Source organism: Bos mutus, chromosome 1, assembly GCF_027580195.1.
Source record: "Bos mutus isolate GX-2022 chromosome 1, NWIPB_WYAK_1.1, whole genome shotgun sequence".
NCBI classification, from domain to species: domain Eukaryota; kingdom Metazoa; phylum Chordata; class Mammalia; order Artiodactyla; family Bovidae; genus Bos; species Bos mutus.
Genome location: NC_091617.1, coordinates 100496868 through 100515317, shown reverse-complemented (window position 1 = coordinate 100515317; position 18450 = coordinate 100496868). Strand labels below are relative to the sequence as shown.

The window sequence follows — 18450 nt, the reverse complement described above, 5'->3', positions numbered from 1 at the left end:
ACAAATGGCTGGAGATATAAAGCATTGTCTGCTATCACATGACTAGAGAGTAGTGAACACAGCAATTAAACCCAGGTGTCTATCTGCTTGCAATCTCTGATTTGATTGCTACTAGACTTTATCTTAAAGAGAATTTGACCTATGAGTACCTGAGGTTAGGTGTAATTGACACAAAAGAAAATTTATTTCATCTTAACAAAGATCTTCCAATAGTGTTCAGGTATCATCAAATGTTCTTCAGGTTAATTAAACACTCTGTGTCAGAAACACATGGCATACACATCCATAGACTTCGTAATAAGTGCAGCAGAAATAAGGGACATTGCAACTGATATTTTTAGAACTGCACTTGTGACAGATCAGATTCCTGAAGACTAGATAATGGTTGTCATAACACACTTATCAAAAATCCATTAAGCGATGACAAGTATAGGAACAGAAAATTGGTTGGCTTAACATAAATTATGGGAGAAACTACATCTGAAAACCAGGAACAGAAAATAAATGCTTACAAAGAAATGCCACATTTAAAACAAAAAATAAAATTGCTTCAGTAGTGCTTCAATAGCTTATTTCATCATTTTAAAACACTACTTTCAATCACATGTGGGATATACACTGACAGTTATACTTGTACTATCTCCTACATAAAACTGCACATGTGTGCTTTCCAACACAGCAAATGTGGTAAAGGCTCAAAATAAAGAAGTGCATATAGATATCAGTAGTGATCTTCAAATTAAATGCACTAGTGTGGCATTGTGCTTGGCCTTCTCACAAATATGTTTGGCTATCCAGTTATATAATAGGGAAATGTTAGAAGTATACATTAATTATCACTATGTATCTAACAACTAGGTCAGGGGTGGCGGCCGAGAGGAGCTACCCCACGTCCAAAGAGTGGCAGCTGCACAGGCACAGGAGGGCCGAGAGGAGCTACTCCACGATCAAGGTCAGGAGGGGCGACCTTGACCAAGGTAAGGAGCAGCAGCTGTGCTTTGCTGGAGCATCCATGAAGAGATACCCCACATCCAAGGTAAGAGATACCCCACGTCCAAGGTAAGAGAAATGCAAATAGGATGGTAGGTGTTGCGAGAGGGCATCAGAGGACAGACACACTGAAACCATAATCACAGAAAATTAGCCAATTTGATCAAACAGACCACTGCCTTGTCTAACTCAAAGAAACTAAGCCATGCCATGTGGGGTCACCCAAGACTGGCGGGTCATGGTGGAGAGATCTGATAGAATGTCATCCACTGGAGAAGGGAATGGCAAACCACTTCAGTATTCTTGCCTTGAGAACCCCATGAACAATATGAAAAGGCAAAATGATAGGATACTGAAAGAGGAACTCCCCAGGTCGGTAGGTGCCCAATATGCTCCAGGAGATCAGTGGAGAAATAACTCCAGAAAGAATGACGGGATGGAGCCAAAGCAAAAACAATACCCAGCTGTGGATGTGACTAGTGATAGAAGCAAGGTCCGATGCTGTAAAGAGCAATATTGCATAGGAACCTGGAATGTTAGGTCCATGAATCAAGGCAAATTGGAAGTGGTCAAACAGGAGATGGCAGAGTGAACGTCAACACTGTAGGAATCAGTGAACTACAATGAACTGGAATGGGTGAATTTAACTCCAATGACCATTATATCTACTACTATGGGCAGGAATCCCTTCGAAGAAATGGAGTAGCCATCATGGTCAAAAAAGAGTCCAATATGCAGTACTTGGATGCAATCTCAAAAACGACAGAATGATCTCTGTTCATTTCCAAGGCAAACCATTCAATACCACAGTAATCCAAACCTATGCCCCCCACCAATAACGCTGAAGAAGCTGAAGTTGAACAGTTCTAGGAAGATCTATAAGACCTTTTAGAATTAACACCCCAAAAGATTTACTTTTCATTATCAGGGACTGGGATGCAAATGTAGGAAGTCAAGAAACATCTAGAGTAACAGGCAAATTTTGCCTTGGAGTACAGAATGAAGCAGAGCAAAGGCCAATAGAGTTTTGCCAAGAGAACACACTGGTCATAGCAAACACCCTCTTCCAACAACACAAGAGAAGACTCTACATATGGACATCACCAAATGGTCAACACCAAAATCAGATTGATTATATTCTCTGCAGCCAAAGATGGAGAAGCTCTATACAGTCAGCAAAAACAAGACCAGGAGCTGACTGTGGCTCAGATCATGAACTCCTTATTGCCAAATTCAGACTATGAAAGAAATTGAAGAAAGTAGGGAAAACCACTAGACCATTCAGGTATGACCTAAATCAAATCCCTTATGATTATACAGTGGAAGTGAGAAATAGATTTAAGGGACTATATCTGATAGACAGAGTATCTGATGAACAATGGACAGAGGTTCGTGACACTGTACAGGAGACAGGAATCAAGACCATCCCCATGGAAAAGAAATGCAAAAAGCAAAATGGCTGTGTGAGAAGGCCTTACAAATATCTCTGAAAAGAAGAGAAGCAAAAAGCAAAGAAGGAAAGGAAAGATATAAGCATCTGAATGCAGAGTTCCAAAGAATAGCAAGGAGAGATGAGAAAGCCTTCTTCAGGGATCAATGCAAAGAAATAGAGGAAAAAAACTGAATCAGAAAGACTAGAGATTTCTTCAAGAAAATTAGAGATACCAAGGGAATATTTCATGAAAGATGGGCTCAATAAAGGACAGAAATAGTATGGACCTAACAAAAGCAGAAGATATTAAAAAGAGGTGGCAAGAATACACAGAACTGTGCAAAAAAGATCTTCACCACACAAATAATCACGACGGTGTGATCACTTGCCTAGAACCAGACATCCTGGAATGTGAATTCAAGTGGGCCTTAGAAAGCATCACTTTGAACAAAGCTAGTGGAGGTGATGGAATTCCAGTTGACCCATTTCAAATCCTGAAAGATGATGCTGTGAAAGTGCTGCACTCAATAGGCCAGCAAATTTGGAAAACTCAGCAGTGGCCACAGGACTGGAAAAGGTCAGTTTTCATTCCAATCTCAAAGAAAGGCAATGCCAAAGAATGCTCAAACTACTGCACAATTGCACTCACCTCACATGCTAGTAAAGTAATGCTCAAAAATCTCCAAGCCAGGCTTCAGCAATACATGAACCGTGAACTTCCAGATGTTCCAGCTGGATTTAGAAAAGGCAGAGGAACCAGAGATCAAATTGCCAATATCCACTGGATCATCAAAAAAAGCAAGAGAGTTCCAGAAAAACACCTCTTTCTGCTTTATTGACTATGACAAAACCTTTGTGTGGATCACAATAAACAGTGGAAAATTCTGAAAGAGATGGGAATACAGGACCACCTAACCTGCCTCTTGAGAAACTTATATGCAGTTCAGGAAGCAACAGTTAGAACTGGACATGGAACAACAGACTGGTTCCAAATAGGAAAAGGGGCACGTCAAGGCTGTATATCAGCACCCTGTTTATTTAACTTATATGCAGAGTACATCATGAGAAACGCTGGGCTGGATGAAGCACAAGCTGGAATCAAGATTGCTGGGAGAAATATCAATAACCTCAGATATGCAGATGACACCACCCTTATGGCAGAAAGTGAAGAGGAACTAAAAAGCCTGTTGATGAAAGTGAAAGAGGAGAGTGAAAAAGTTGGCTTAAAGCTCAACATTCAGAAATCTAAGATAATGGCATGTGGTCCCATCACTTCATGACAAATAGATGGAGAAACAGTGGAAACAATGTTAGACTTTACTTTTTTTTAGCTCCAAAATCACTGCAGATGACGATTGCAGCCATGAAATTAAAAGATGCTTACTCCTTGGAAGGAAAGTTATGACCAACCTAGATAGCATATTAAAATGCAGAGATATTACTTTGTCAACAAAGGTCTTCTAGTCAAGGCTATGGTTTTTCCAGTGGTCATGTATGGACGTGAGAATTGGACTGTGAAGAAAGCTTAGCGCCGAAGAATTGATGCTTTTTAACTGTGGTGATGGAGAAGACTCTTAAGAATCTCCTGGACTGCAAGAAGATCCAACCAGACCATCCTAAAGGAGATCAGTCCTGGGTGTTCATTGGAAAGACTGATGTGAGGCTGAAACTCCAATACTTTGGCTACCTCATGTGAAGAGTTGACTCATTGGAAAAGACCCAGATGCTGGGAGCAATTGGGGGCAGGAGGAGAAGTGAACGACAGAGGATGAGGTGGCTGGATGGCATCACCGACTCGATGGACATGAGTCTGAGTGAACTCTGGGAGTTGGTGATGGACAGGGAGGCCTGGCGTTCTGCGATTCACGGGGTCGCAAAGAGTTGGACACAACTGAGCGACTGAACTGAACTGATCTAACAACTCAATGGCTTAACACACCCCCAAAAAATAAACAAAAAACTTATTCTCACACTTCTGTGGATTTCCAGAATTTGATGATATAGGCTATCCTTAGATTCAGACTCTCAGCCTGGTTAGGCCTGATTTGGACAGCTCTATTTTAATAATGTTCTTTGGGGTCTAGGCTGTGGAGGTCCTAGTGACCCAGCTATATTTGTTAATTTAAGTGTCAAATGGACTGGGCTTGGGGTTGCCAGATATTTGGTCAATTCTGAGTGTGTCTGTGAGGATATTTTCAGATGGGATTAACATTTGAATCAATAGACTGGATAAGCAGATTCCCTTCTCCAATGTGAATGATCTTCATTCAAGCAATTGGAGTTCTGCTGCTGCTGCTAAGTCACTTCAGTCGTGTCCAACTCTGTGTGATCCCATAGACAGCAGCCCACCAGGCTCCTCTGTCCCTGGGGTTCTCCAGGCAAGAATACTGGAGTGGGTTGCCATTTCCTTCTCCAATGCATGAAAGTGAAAAGTGAAAGTGAAATCGCTTGGTCATGTCCGACTCTTGCGACCCCATGGCCTACCATTGACTACCATAGACTACCAGGCTCCTCCATCCATGGGATTTCCCAGGCAAGAGTATTGGAGTGGGTTGCCATATCCTTTTCTATAGCTGGAGTTCTGAGTAGAGCAGAAAGGCTCACTGGAAGGTGAGCAGGAGCTCTTTCTTCACTGAGACTACGATGAGCTGGGGCATGGGTCTTTTCTTGCCTTTGGACTCCAATTGAAACATAGATTCTTTTTGAGTCTTGAAACTATTGGCTTGTATATTGCAGCTCTTAGGAATTATCAGCCTTCATAATCATATGAGCTAGTTTCCCTATATATATATTATATGTCAAACTCAGAAGACCCAGGTTTGATCCCTGGGTTGAGAAGATCCTCTGGAGAAGGGAATGGCAATCCACTCCAGTATTCTTGCCTATAGAATCCCATGGACCAAGGAGCCTAGTGGACTACAAGCCATGGGATCACAAAAAGTTGGACATGACTGACTACTACTACTACTATATTATATATTAAGGAATTATAAATATTATATATAATAATGTTATATACAATATAGATTAAATATACATATAAATAATATACATACATCTTATTGATTCTGTTTCTGTGAGAGCCCTGACTAATATATATCCAAGGGATCTCTTCTGAAGGAAATAAAAATTTTCTTAAGTCTAAGCTCAGAATTGACTCATTGATACTTTCACCTGTATTCCATTAGCCAGAATAATCACATGTATAAAAATCATGTCATGAAGTCAGAAAAGAAGAGAAGAACACCATGCTCACTATGTGGCCATGGCAAGGGTGAAGATTTGGGGCATTTATTCATTGCACTTCAGTAGAGCCAAAAATTTAACATGAGGATCCATGAGCATTGATATGCCTCTTTTTTAGCTTCCTTGCTAATCAAGAAGCTGATTGAAAACTGATCACCTATGGAATGTACTTTCTGTATATAGAATGTTAAGGATCAGACATACAATTTAGAAAATTGTGTTGTAAATGCATTTCTTTCCAATATTTAGAAACTACTCTAGAAAGTAAAATGACAAAATATAGCAATAAAATTAAGAGATATTAACTACTTTGGAGGATTAAAATCTCCTACATTTGGTTTGACTAGATTTGGACATTAGACCTGAATTTTTTTTTTTCCCACAAGTTTATTTTTTTCTATTTTTAATTGAAGGATAATTACTTTACAATATTGTGTTGATTTCTGCCATACATCAACATGAATCAGCCATAGGTATACATATGTGGAAATTTTAATTTTGCATTCACTTTCACTCTTAAAATATACTTGAAGGAAAACTCCAATTGAAAGAAACAGACAATGAGAAAGAGAAAGGGAGAAAGGGAAGAATAGAAAAAGAGAGATACTAAGAAAGCAGACAATTATTAAAAAATTTTAATAGTTAGCATTCTAAATAAGAGCAAATATTGCATAAGAAAAAAGAGTTATAGCATCACAATAAATGACAGTAAATAAATAAAAAGTAATAAATAAAAGCATTTAGAGAACAAGAAAGACCTTCAGGGTTTACAATAGTATAGCACAAATGTAAAATTCCATAGACTGAGAAAATAATTTGATCAAAGTTTCTGTAAAGTAGAAAAGCAACAAAAAAGAGATGGAAAGTGGGATGTCAGAAAAATTAAAGCATTTACCCAGGATGTTCGATATCCAATATCAATCTACTAAGATTTTCAGAAAGCAGGAACATAAAAAAGCAGAAGCAAAGTCATCATTTAATAAATAATACAAGAATACTGCTGCTACTCTCCCCAAATCCTTGGAACCAAAAAAGACAATTTTATCAAACTTTTAAAATAAGAACATGACTATGTTATTTAAAATGGTCCACAACACAGAAAAATAAAGAGGTATTTTAAACCACTTTTTTATATGAAAGAAAATCACTATACTAATAATGATTTAAAAAAAAGAAAAGAAGGGAGAACACTGTTTTGCAATTTGAATGATCATTATGAGTTAATTGGGCTGAAGTATGTGTGGAAGATTAAAATGTTAAAAGTCTCTGAGGTGAAAATAAGTATGTATCACTATATACTTAAAAAAAAAAAAAGGACAGTGTTAATGTAGCAAAGACAGAAAGGATGTATAACTGATATGAGAAAAGGTTGGAGAAATAGGCAGAGTAAAAAATACAAAATCTTCTAAGCTTTTGAGAAAGTTGTCATTAAGTACAATAGGATGGCATGAGAGTGTTTCGAAGAGTAAAAAGAACTGCTCAGATGTATCTAATTATGAAATCAGTTCAGTTCAGTTCAGTTTCTCAGTCATGTCCGGCTCTTTGGGACCCCATGAACTGCAGTACACCAGGCCTCCCTGTCCATCACCAACTCCCGGAGTTTACTCAAACTCATGTCCATTGAATCAGTGATGCCATCCAACCATCTCATCTTCTGTGTTCCCCTTCTCTGCCCACCTTCAATCTTTCCCAGAATCAGGGTCTTTTCAAAAGAGTCAGCTTTTCATATCAGGTGGCCAAAGTATTGGAGTTTCAGCTTCAACATCAGTCCTCCCAATAAATATTCAGGACTGATTTCCTTTAGGGTTGACTGCTTGGATCTCCTTGCAGTCCAAGGGACTCTCAAGAGTCTTCTCCAACACCACAGTTCAAAAGCATCAATTCTTCGGCACTCAGCCTTCTTCACAGTCCAACTCTCACATCCATACATGACCACAGGAAAAACCATAGCCTTGACTAGACGGACCTTTGTTGGCAAAGTAAGGTCTCTGCTTTTGAATATGCTAAGTTAGTCATAACTTTTCTCCCAAGGAGTAAACGTCTTTTAATTTCATGGTTGCAGTCACCATCTGCAGTGATAGTTTCAATTATACTACTTTCACCAATTTTGCAATTTTAAAGAATCTTCTTGGGGTCTGATCATGGGTCACAGAAAAAATTTATACTTGTTCATGATAATGAATCTGATAAAGGACCGTGAGATTTAATTTGCATATTGACAAAACAGGTGATTACCTATACTACACAATTTCATAGACAAATAGAAACTTACCAAAAGTACTTAACTTTATCTATTTAACATTACCTATAATGTATTCGACCATTTAGTGCTTTTCTGGTGGCTCAGAGGTAAAGAATCCACCTGCCAATGTAGGGGACATGTGTTTGATTTCTGGGTCAGGAAGATCCCAGGGAGAAGGAAATGACAACCTAATCCAACATTCTTCCCTGTAGAATTCCATGAACAGAGGAGCCTGGTAGGCTACAGTCCATGGGGTCACAAAGAGTTGACTAAACAACAACAGCATCATTGGACAGGGTACACATATCAATGATATTTCCTTATTCTTCCTATCTCCCAACCCTAATATGACTTAGAAGAGTTAATGCTTGTTTTCAATTTACACAAAGAGAAAAAGACCATAAAAAAAACCTTTAAATTGTTTGATCAAGATCCTGTTTTAGAATCAGTTTTTCAAAGCTTTCTTTCAAAGATCTGATTCTTGCTTACTTTTCTAGGATTGTCTTTGGCCGTTTTATCTTTATACACCATGATCTCTTGCCACAGCAATACAGTATTTTTCACTTTCATGGGAATTTGTATGGAAATTACTCTTTATATATGGAGAGTTCTTTGGGATGAGAGATAGTAACTTCTACTCTATGATTATTTTTGAGATGTATATCCAGCATATTCCTTTGTCAGATATTGTTACCCACCAGGGAAAGAATGATATGAAGATAGACTTTTGTCTTGTAGTACTGTTTTTTGTGTGTGTGCTCAGTTGCTCAGATGTGTCCAACACTTTTGCAACTCTGTGGACTGTAGACCCTCAGGCTCCTCTGTCCTTCTAATTTTCCAGGAAAGAATACTGGAGTGGGTTGCCATTTCCTACTCCAGGGGATCTTCCTGTCCCAGGGATCGAACCCACATCACCATGTCTTCTGCATTGACAGGCAGATTCTTTACCACTGCACCACCTGGAGAGCCCCAGTACTGTTTAACACCAAGTGTTAAATATATATTTCTTGACTGTGCAATTAAGCACCAAATAAATACTTTTGGAATGAATTTTAATCTCAATTTGCTTTTTAACATTTAAAGCTTAAATTTAAATAGATAAAGCTGTATATTTACAAACAGAAATTTATTTGATAGCTCTTTCTTCTCAGGAAGTATCTCTATGTTAGGCAGAATTTTGTCCCCATGACCTTTGCTCCTGGTGTTATGTCAATGAATATGTTACCTTACACGGAGAAAAGACATTGGAGCTATAATTAAGGTTAATGATCAGTTGACTTTAAGATAGAAAGATTATCTGGGATTATCCAGGTAGGCAGAAAGCAATCACATGAGCTCTTAAAAGCAGAAAAGGAAGTCAGAGATGTGTGGATAAAGATAAATCAGAGAGATTTGAAGAAGGTGAAAAGTTCAACCTACTATTGTTGCCTTGAAGATGGGAGGAAATACATGGTAAACATGAGAAGGAAATAAATTCTGCCAATAGTTAGTAATCATGAAAAAGGACCCCAAGCCCTAGATTTAATTGTAATCCTGCTGAAACATTGATCTTGGCTTGTAATACACTGAACTGAGATTTCACCTATGTCTTGCCAGATTTTAGACCTACCAAAACTGGGAGATGATAAAAATGTAATTATAAGTTGCTATATTTGCAACTGATGATGTAGCAATAGAAATCTAATTTACTATCTAAATCAGTGTTCATTACTATTGTGGTTCCTTAGTTCTTGTGACAACACTTCAATGTTAAGAGATTTACTCACATAGAAAAACCAATACATGTACTTAAATTTAATTGTATATTTAATTTAATGATATAAATATGATAAAATTTGTACTTTTAGTGAATGTATAATCAATATATGGGCAGTATTCAAATTTGCACCTATTTCCAAAGACATTTTCTATCATATTAGAAAAAACACTGGAAGACCAACCAAAATAGCTGATTTCAAGTCCAATACTGGCCACTAGAGCCTTAGGGAAATCTCTTTTCCTTGTAAGTTATATTTGCCATATTGAAAATGGGAGTCATGTCAGTTTTCTCCCTGACACAGTTGTGAAATTCTAATGAAATGATATGAATAAATACATTCATAAAACTTAATGTAAATGAGATTTGTGATTACTATTAGACTACTGCTAAGTGAAATATTCATGTTTATGTTTTCTTAGTTAATTTGGAATAGTTTACACAATTGCACAGTAATTAGGTATTATAATCAATGTAGCTTTCTCAAAAAATGTAAATAGATCAATGGATGGGTAGGTGAATAGATAGTGGAAGGCATACATATTTAGATTTTTTAAAAAAGTATTGTGCTGTAAGGAAAACTTAAAATGTATTTAGAAAACTCCTCTTTTGTATACATGATTTTAGAGGGTTAATATCATTGGAAAAGTCTCAACTCATTAAATGCCACTGTGTAATTGATATAATTTTTAAAATCAATATTGCTCAAGGAGCAAATTCAAAGAGCAAGACTCTTTATTTCATATATGTGGCATTGTTAATTTTGCAGCAACTCCAGGAGATGCTAAAAATAGTTCAGTTCAGTTCAGTTGCTCTGTCATGTCTATTTGTGACCCCATAGACTGCAGCACACCAGGCTTCCCTGTCCATCACCAACTCCCAGAGCCTATTCAAACTCATATCCATTGAGTCATTGATGTCATCCAACCACCCATCTCATCCTCTGGCATCCCATTCTCCTCCTGCCTTCAATCATTCTCAGCATCAGGGTATTTTCAAATGAGTCAGTTCTTCACATCAGGTGGCCAAAGTACTGGAGTTTCAGCTTCAGCATCAGTCCTCCCAATGAATATTCAAGATTGATTTTCTTTAGGATGGACTAGTTGGATCTCCTTGCAGTCCAAGGGACTCTCAAGACTCTTCTCCAACATCACAATTCAAAAGCATCAATTCTTTGGCACTCAGCTTTCTTTATAGTCCAACTCTCATGACATGACTACTGGAAAAACCATAGCTCTGACTAGACGGACTTTGGTGGTAAAGTAATGTCTCTGCTATTTAACATGCTGTCTAGGTTGTCATAAATTTTCTTTCAAGGAGCAAGGGTCTTAATTTCATGGATACAGTAACCATCTGCAGTGATTTTGGACCCCCCAAAATAAAGTCTGTCACTGTTTCCATTGTTTCCCCATCTATTTGCCATGAAGTGATGGGACCAGAAGCCGTGATCTTAATTTTCTGTATGTTGAGTTTTCAGCCAGCTTTTTCACTCTCCTCTTTCACTTTCATCAAGAGGCTCTTTAGTTCCTCTTCACTTTCTGCCATAAGGTTGGTGTCATCTGCATATCTGCGGTTATTGATATTTCTCCTGGCAATCTTGATTACAGCTTGTGCTTCATCCAGCCTGGCATTTCACATGATGTACTCTGCATATAAGTTAAAGAAGCATGGTGACGATATTCAGCCTTGACGTACTCCTTTCCCTATTTGGAACCAGTCTGTTGTTTCATGTCCAGTTCTAACTGTTGCCTCTTGATTTGCATACAGATTTCTCAGGAGGCAGGTCAGGTGGTCTGGTATTCCCATCTCTTTCAGAATTCTCCACAGTTTGTTGTGATTCATACAGTCAAAGGCTTTGGCATAGTTAATAAAGCAGATGTAGATGTTTTTCTGGAACTCTTGCTTTTTCAATGATCCATTGGATGTTGGCTATTTGATCTCTGGCTCCTCTACCTTTTCTAAATCCAGCTTGAATGTCTGGAAGTTCACAGTTCACGTGCTGTTGAAGCCTCAGTTGGAGAATTTTAAGGATTACTTTACTAGCGTGTGAGATGAGTGCAATTGTGTGGTAGTGTAAACATTCTTTGGTTTTGCCTTTCTTTGGGATTGGAATGAAAACTGCCATTTTCTAATCCTGTGGCCACTGCTGAGTTTTCCAAATATGCTGGCATATTGAGTGCAACACTTTCACAACATCATCTTTTAGGATTCGAAATAGCTCAACTGGAATTCTGTCACCTCCACTAGCTTTGTTCATAGTGATGCTTTCTAAGGCCCACTTGACTTCACATTCCAGGATGTCTGGCTCTAGGTGAGTGATCACAGCATTGTATTATTTGGGTCATGGAGATCTTTTTTGTATAGTTCTTCTGTGTATTGCTGCCACCTCTTCTTAATATCTTCTGTTTCTCTTAGGTCCATACCATTTCTGTCCTTTATTGTGCCCATGTTTACATGAAATGTTCCCTTGGTATCTCTAATTTTCTTGAAGAGATCTGTGGTCTTTCCCTTTCTGTTGTTTTCCTCTATTTCTTTGCATTTATCACTGTGGAAGGCTAAATGACTTGCTAAATGACATGTTAAAAATAGTACATCATTATATCATAGATGTTCATGGAATTTTCTCAGTTCTAGCTCCTCACAAATCTAAACTCACAAAGAAAATATGAAGGCATTAAAGATCCATTAATTTAAATAATAGAGTGAAGAAAACAGATATTGCCTTAGAGTGGACAAATATTGGTCAATAACTCCTTATTAACTGTCTACATTATCATTTCTTTATTTTAGCACTTACTTCTTATACTTTGGTCTCGTAATTACTTTCTACTCTGGACCCTTGTGTTATTTTCTGGCAAGCAAACTGATCTAGTAAAGATTCAACATAGTTCATTGACACGTAAAGGTTTTTACTAAATCTTTATTAATACTGAATTTTAAAGGTTAAAACAATTTTTCAGTGGTTTTCAAAATATGACTCTGATGTGCTTTGCTTCATATTTATGCTGATTGAGTTTATTTAACTCCTTCTATCTTCAGATTCACCGTTAGAATTCAAATTAGAATATTTCTTGATCATTATTTCTTCAAATATTTTTTCTTCCACCTTCAGGTCTGATTCCCTCTGCGCTCCATTCTATTACTATGTTTACAAGTGCACTGATCTTTCTTCTGTGGCATCTAATCTGCTGTTCATATTATCCAGTGTACTGTTTATTTCAAATATTGTTTAGCAACTCTAAAAGTTTTACAGTCTTCAGTCTTAAATTTTTGCTCTTTTTTGCTATCTTCTAGTTCTCTCCTCCTCATGTTCATAGTTTTGTTTTATTCTGAGCATTTGGGACATATACATTAGCTATTTTAATACAATGTCATCTTTGCCATTTCTGCATCTCTTTCTTTTGATTCATTTTCCTGCTGGTTATAGATCCTATTTTTCCTGCTTATTTGCATATGTAGTAATTTTGTATTGAATCTTAGAAATTACGATATTTATGTTGGGTGAATAGATTTTATTTCTTTAATAAGCTTGGAGGTTTATTTAGCATGTATGTAAGCTGCTTAAAAGAAATTTGATCCCTTGGGGATGGCTATTAAGCCTTGTGAAGGCAACTTCAGAGAAATCTTTAGTCTATAGTTGATTTGGCTCAACTTCTAAAGTTGTGTACTATCCCCAAGGCCTCGTAAAGTATTTAACTTTGTGTTTCTGCTTTTGGTATTTTTGAGCTCTAGGATTTGTTTAGCTTCATGGAATGTTTCCCTATTCATGTACAGATAAATAATAAGATAAATATTCAAGAAGACCTCGCTATAGTTCTCTGAACCTCTGTCTCTGCGCTATCTTCTCCCCAGTATTTTTTCCAACACGTTGATCTTTCTCTACCTCCTTCCACCTGACTCTGGCTCTTCAGCTGATTGAGATTACTCAGCTTTGTTTGGCTTCTCTTTCCCTGCACCATAGCTCAGAAAACTGACTTCAGAAAGTAACGTATATCAAGCAGAAGTCTTACTTATTTGTCTTCTTTCTCTCAAGAATCACAGTCCTATTCTGGCTGTTTTCTAATGTCTGAAACCTGTTGAAGTATATATAGTTTTTTTAGCTGTTTATAGCAGCAGGGTCATTCTAAGAGTAGTGTTTTATGGCCAGAAGTATAAATACCCTTGAATTCATTAATTTTTTTTTCCTATTTCTTTCCCTGAAAAGGGCCCATAAAGAATGATGCATCATCAATACAAGTATATCCAGATCTATGTTTTAAAATACTATTAGTAACTGAAATGAAGCAAAACTCCTTATGGCTGATTTCCAACTTCCCATTGACTGATTATAGATGTGGTACAGGGAAAGGAAGAGATGAGCCTGGAAATTCTTGTTACATGAGAAAGTAAAAGCATACTAAAAAAAAAAATGATGAATGTATATCAAAATTTTAAAAGTGTCTGAACAGCTCATATATCAAACAACTCAAGAATTCCAGTGAAATATAGATGGGTCAATGTTTCAGGAGTAAAAGTCTTCCTCAAAATATGGAGCTACATTTGTATAGGAAAAACTGAGTAAATGTAGATTCACCCTGCATGTGGGCATGCTATGTCACTTCTCATATCCAACTCTTTGCAATCCTGTGGACTGTTGCCTGCCAGGCTCCTCTGTTCATGGGGTTCTCCAGGCAAGAATGCTGGACTATGTTGTCATGCCCTCTTCCGGGGGATCTTCCAGACCCAGGGATCAAGCTGTGTCTTTTATGTCTATTGCATTGGCTGGTGGGTTCTTTACCACTAGGAATACCTGGGAAGCCCATGCTGCTGCTGCTAAGTTGCTTCACTCATGTCCGACTCTGTGCAACCCCATAGACAGCAGCCCACCAGACTCCACCATCCCTGGGATTCTCCAGGCAAGAACACTGGAGTGGGTTGCCATTTCCTTCTCCAATGCATCAAAGTGAAAAGTGAAAGTGAAGTCGCTCAGTCATGTCCGACTCTTCATGACCCCATGGACTGGGGCCTACCAGGCTCCTCCATCCATGAGATTTTCCAGGCAAGAGTACTGGAGTGGGTTGCCATTGCCTTAGCCCAAGTCAAAAAAAAATTTATATATGTATCTGTATAATCCCTTAGCCAGATTCAGTTTCATTGCTCAGAGTTAAGTGTGCTCTGAAACAATTTTATTAACTTGCCTCAAACATAGTATAAAAAAGGATAACAAAGACACAGTCCTATCTCCTGACCATTCTTCAAAAGAAACAAAACAATAAAAACAAGCCAAAAAGAAAGCAACCAAATAACAAAACCAGCATAGGGTAGCCAGGTAATGTGAAATAGTGTCATGATTAAACATAACTTGTAAAGAAACAAAAAACAGAAATAAATTACTTGCAAGGCAGAAAGTCAGGAAGCCCATAGATTCACCCTAATAAAGCCTAAAACAAGAGGCTTCACAAGACAGAGAGATTCACCAATAATGTAACTGCCAGGTAGAGAAAATTCAATATTCTTCTGATGAAGGTAACAAAATCAAGATATTCTTCAATATATCATCAACAGTGTTTTTCAGTTCAGTTCAGTCACTCAGTAGTGTCTGACTCTTTGCAACCCCATGAATCGCAGCACGCCAGGCCTCCCTGTCCATCACCAACTCCTGGAGTTCACTCAGACTCACGTCCATCAAGTCAGTGATGCCATCCAGCCATCTCATCCTCTGTCGTCCCCTTCTCCTCCTGCCCCCAATCCCTCCCAGCATCAGGGTCTTTTCCCATGAGTCAACTCTTCTCATGAGGTGGCCAAAGTATTGGAGTTTCAGCTTTAGCATCATTCCTTCCAAAGAAATCCCAGGGCTGATCTCCTTCAGAATAGTGTTTTACATAGAGTTAAAACTTTTTTGATATATGAAGAGGCAAGAAAATTAAATTTATAATCAAAGTAGAAAGCAAGTGGATAGAAAAAGATACTCAGATGGTGCATTTGTTTGAATTAGCAGCCAAATACATCAAAATTACTGTTGGGGATATGTTAAATAATTTATAGCCAAAGATGAATCGAATGTTAAAGAGGTAAGGAGTTTCAGAACAGATTGAAATCTCTCTTAAAAGTACCAAATATAAATCTTAGAACTAAAAAGATACAATATTTGAAATAAAATTATTGGAGGGGAATAATGACAATATAGAGAAAGAATATGTACTTGAAGATCAGTAAATAGAAACTAATCTAATCTGAAGCACAGATATAGAAAGGAAGCTTGAAAAAATAGAGCCACAGAGACTTAGGTGGTGATAGTAACAGTCTAAATACAAACCTAAACTTACGAACCTTCTTGAAGTTGTGAGCATGCATCTTGTTCCAGCAAGGAACCGGAACCTGTGCCATCAGTGTCAGGCACAAGCGAAATTGCAGATTGTCCTCCATTTCCTATTGCTGACAATCCTTCAGCTCTACCTTAGCACACCACCTCTCCCTCTTCCAGTCAGTAGCTCTTCTTGCCTATTCACTGGATGCCAGCTCTTGTACTATACTACTGTGCTTTTCAAGGTACCATAGTGTAAGATTAAAAATGCTTTCTTTATTTTTTTATGTTTATTTTTGTGTATTATTTGTGTGAAAAATATTACAAACCCTATTACGGTGCAATACTATAGCCAATAGTGGGGTACCTAGACTAATTTTGTTGGACTTAACCAACAAATTGGACTTATGAATGTCCTCTTGGAACAGAACTGTTTGTATGCAGGGAACCTAATATACATGTAATTGATGTCCCAGGAAGAGAAGTAAAAATGGGAAGAAAAAATATTAACACCAAATAAAATTTTTAAGCTTTTAAAAACATCAGTCCAAGGAGCCAAGAAGAAAGAAATCCCAAGCAGGATAAATACAATAAAAACTACACCAGGTCTCAGCCTGGTGAAAATACTACTAATGATATAAAAAGCAAATATCTCAAAAGCACCCAGTAAGAAAGAGAGAAGGGAGGTAGAAAAAAGAAAAAAGGGAGAGAAAGAAAGAGAACAAGCAATGTATACAGTAGAAGATGAACAGGACAGCTGGTGGAAGAGAGATAGCAATGAAATGGTATCTTTAAAGTGCTTAAAAAAATAAAGTACATTTGCCTGGAATGGTATATACAGTGAAGATATTCTTCAAAAAAGAAGGTAAAATAAAGAAAACAAGACTTAAGGAAAACAAAACTTAAGAGAATCGGGAACTAACAGAGCAGGGTTGCAAGGGTCATCACAGGAAGTGGATCCAACAGAAGAAAATGAGACTGAAAATAATTATTGCCTTGTGTGAATTAATTAGATATTAATTCCAGGGAGATGAAAAGTTAAGGGAGCATATTGTCATCTCTATATTAACCAGTAGAAAACTAATTGAAACAGTGAAAAACAAAATTCTGCATAGGAGGTAGAGTGGAATAGTAAAAACAATCTATTACTATATCATTAATTTAACAGAAAGTAAGGGAGGAGAGATGGAAACTAGGGGTTTGAGGGTTCCTGGCACCATCTTATCCCTCCTTGACCTTTCTGGCCTCTTGCCAGGAAATTATGAAAGAAATAAATGGCATTCTGCACAAATTGAGGCAGAAGATCAAAATCTGAGTAATAGGTGGGTTGACTTTTGATAAAGTGCAAGAGAAGCTGGAAAATGATGTGGTTAAAAAAGATATGATTATGTGTTTTCAGGAAATGGCTTGGTGGCATACAAAGATGGGTAATTCTAATACAAACAGAATATTCAAGGTCACCTGGGTGAGGCCCTAATCCAAGATTTAATCAATTGTCTGAGCTACATTGCAGAAATGAATCTCCTGAAGAAAAGGGGTATTTTTAATGAAATTCTAAATGAGATGTGAATGTGTTCTCTATTGAAAGAAGCTGCAGCCCCAAAGAACACACGGAATTCTTTGTACACTACTAATGAAGAAAAGTTAAGACAAAAAAGATGTAGCAGATCTGGAGAAAGAGTTTGCAAACAAAAACCTCATATTTTCTGTTAGGAGGCCAGATCAGCTTTCATGTCTTTCCTGATAGCTAGAACAAGAGATGTTTCCTGGGATGTGCAGAAAATCATGATTATAAGACTGTTTCTCTCTTTGGAGACATAACCATGGCAAGTAGGAAATACCATGAGATAGTCACAGATCTGAGAACCACAGGCCACACCAAGTCTGTGCCTGAGGACACATGCGAGATCCTTAAAGAGTTCTTGTCCTAATGATCCTTTTCCCCATGGGAAGACAAGGAAGCTGACAGGGTCATTCAGTGGCTAAAACTGAGGTTTCCTCTTATGCTCATGCGCCCCAGTCCAGGCCAGGCTCTCCACAGGGTCAGTCATTTCATGAGTCCTGACAGTGGTATCCCCAGTCAGCCAGGAGAACACTCTCTACCCTGAAACACATGATGCCCTCCATCTCCAAGGCAAGACAAGAGAAGAAAAGACTTGTCAAGAATGGAGCAAAGGAATAACCTCACCCATAGACTTTATCCCCCAATTCCATAGTTTCAATCACAGTACACATGGGTTTGGGAGAAACTTCCTATCCTTCTAGAGGGAGAAAGAAGAAATATGCCTGTACCCTCCCTCTTCATAGGCCATACGATAAATGTAACTGATGTTTATGTTTGGACATTGTACATCAATAACAGAAAGGGGGATGTGAGATGAGAAGGAAAGGACAGGACACTTAAAACAATCTAAGCCTTGGACAAAAGTGTAAAAGCACTTTTTAAAATGGAACATCCTCCCGAGTGTCAGCTAGATGAGGCTTTGAAACTGAGACCACTC

General features: G+C 37.8%; 1 pseudogene; it reads left to right on the top strand.

Annotated features, from left to right (window-relative positions):
• The window catches only part of LOC102268882 (phosphomannomutase 2-like), a 36437-nt pseudogene extending 18557 nt beyond the window's left edge, over positions 1-17880 (top strand).
• The last annotated feature ends 570 nt before the right edge of the window (positions 17881-18450 follow it).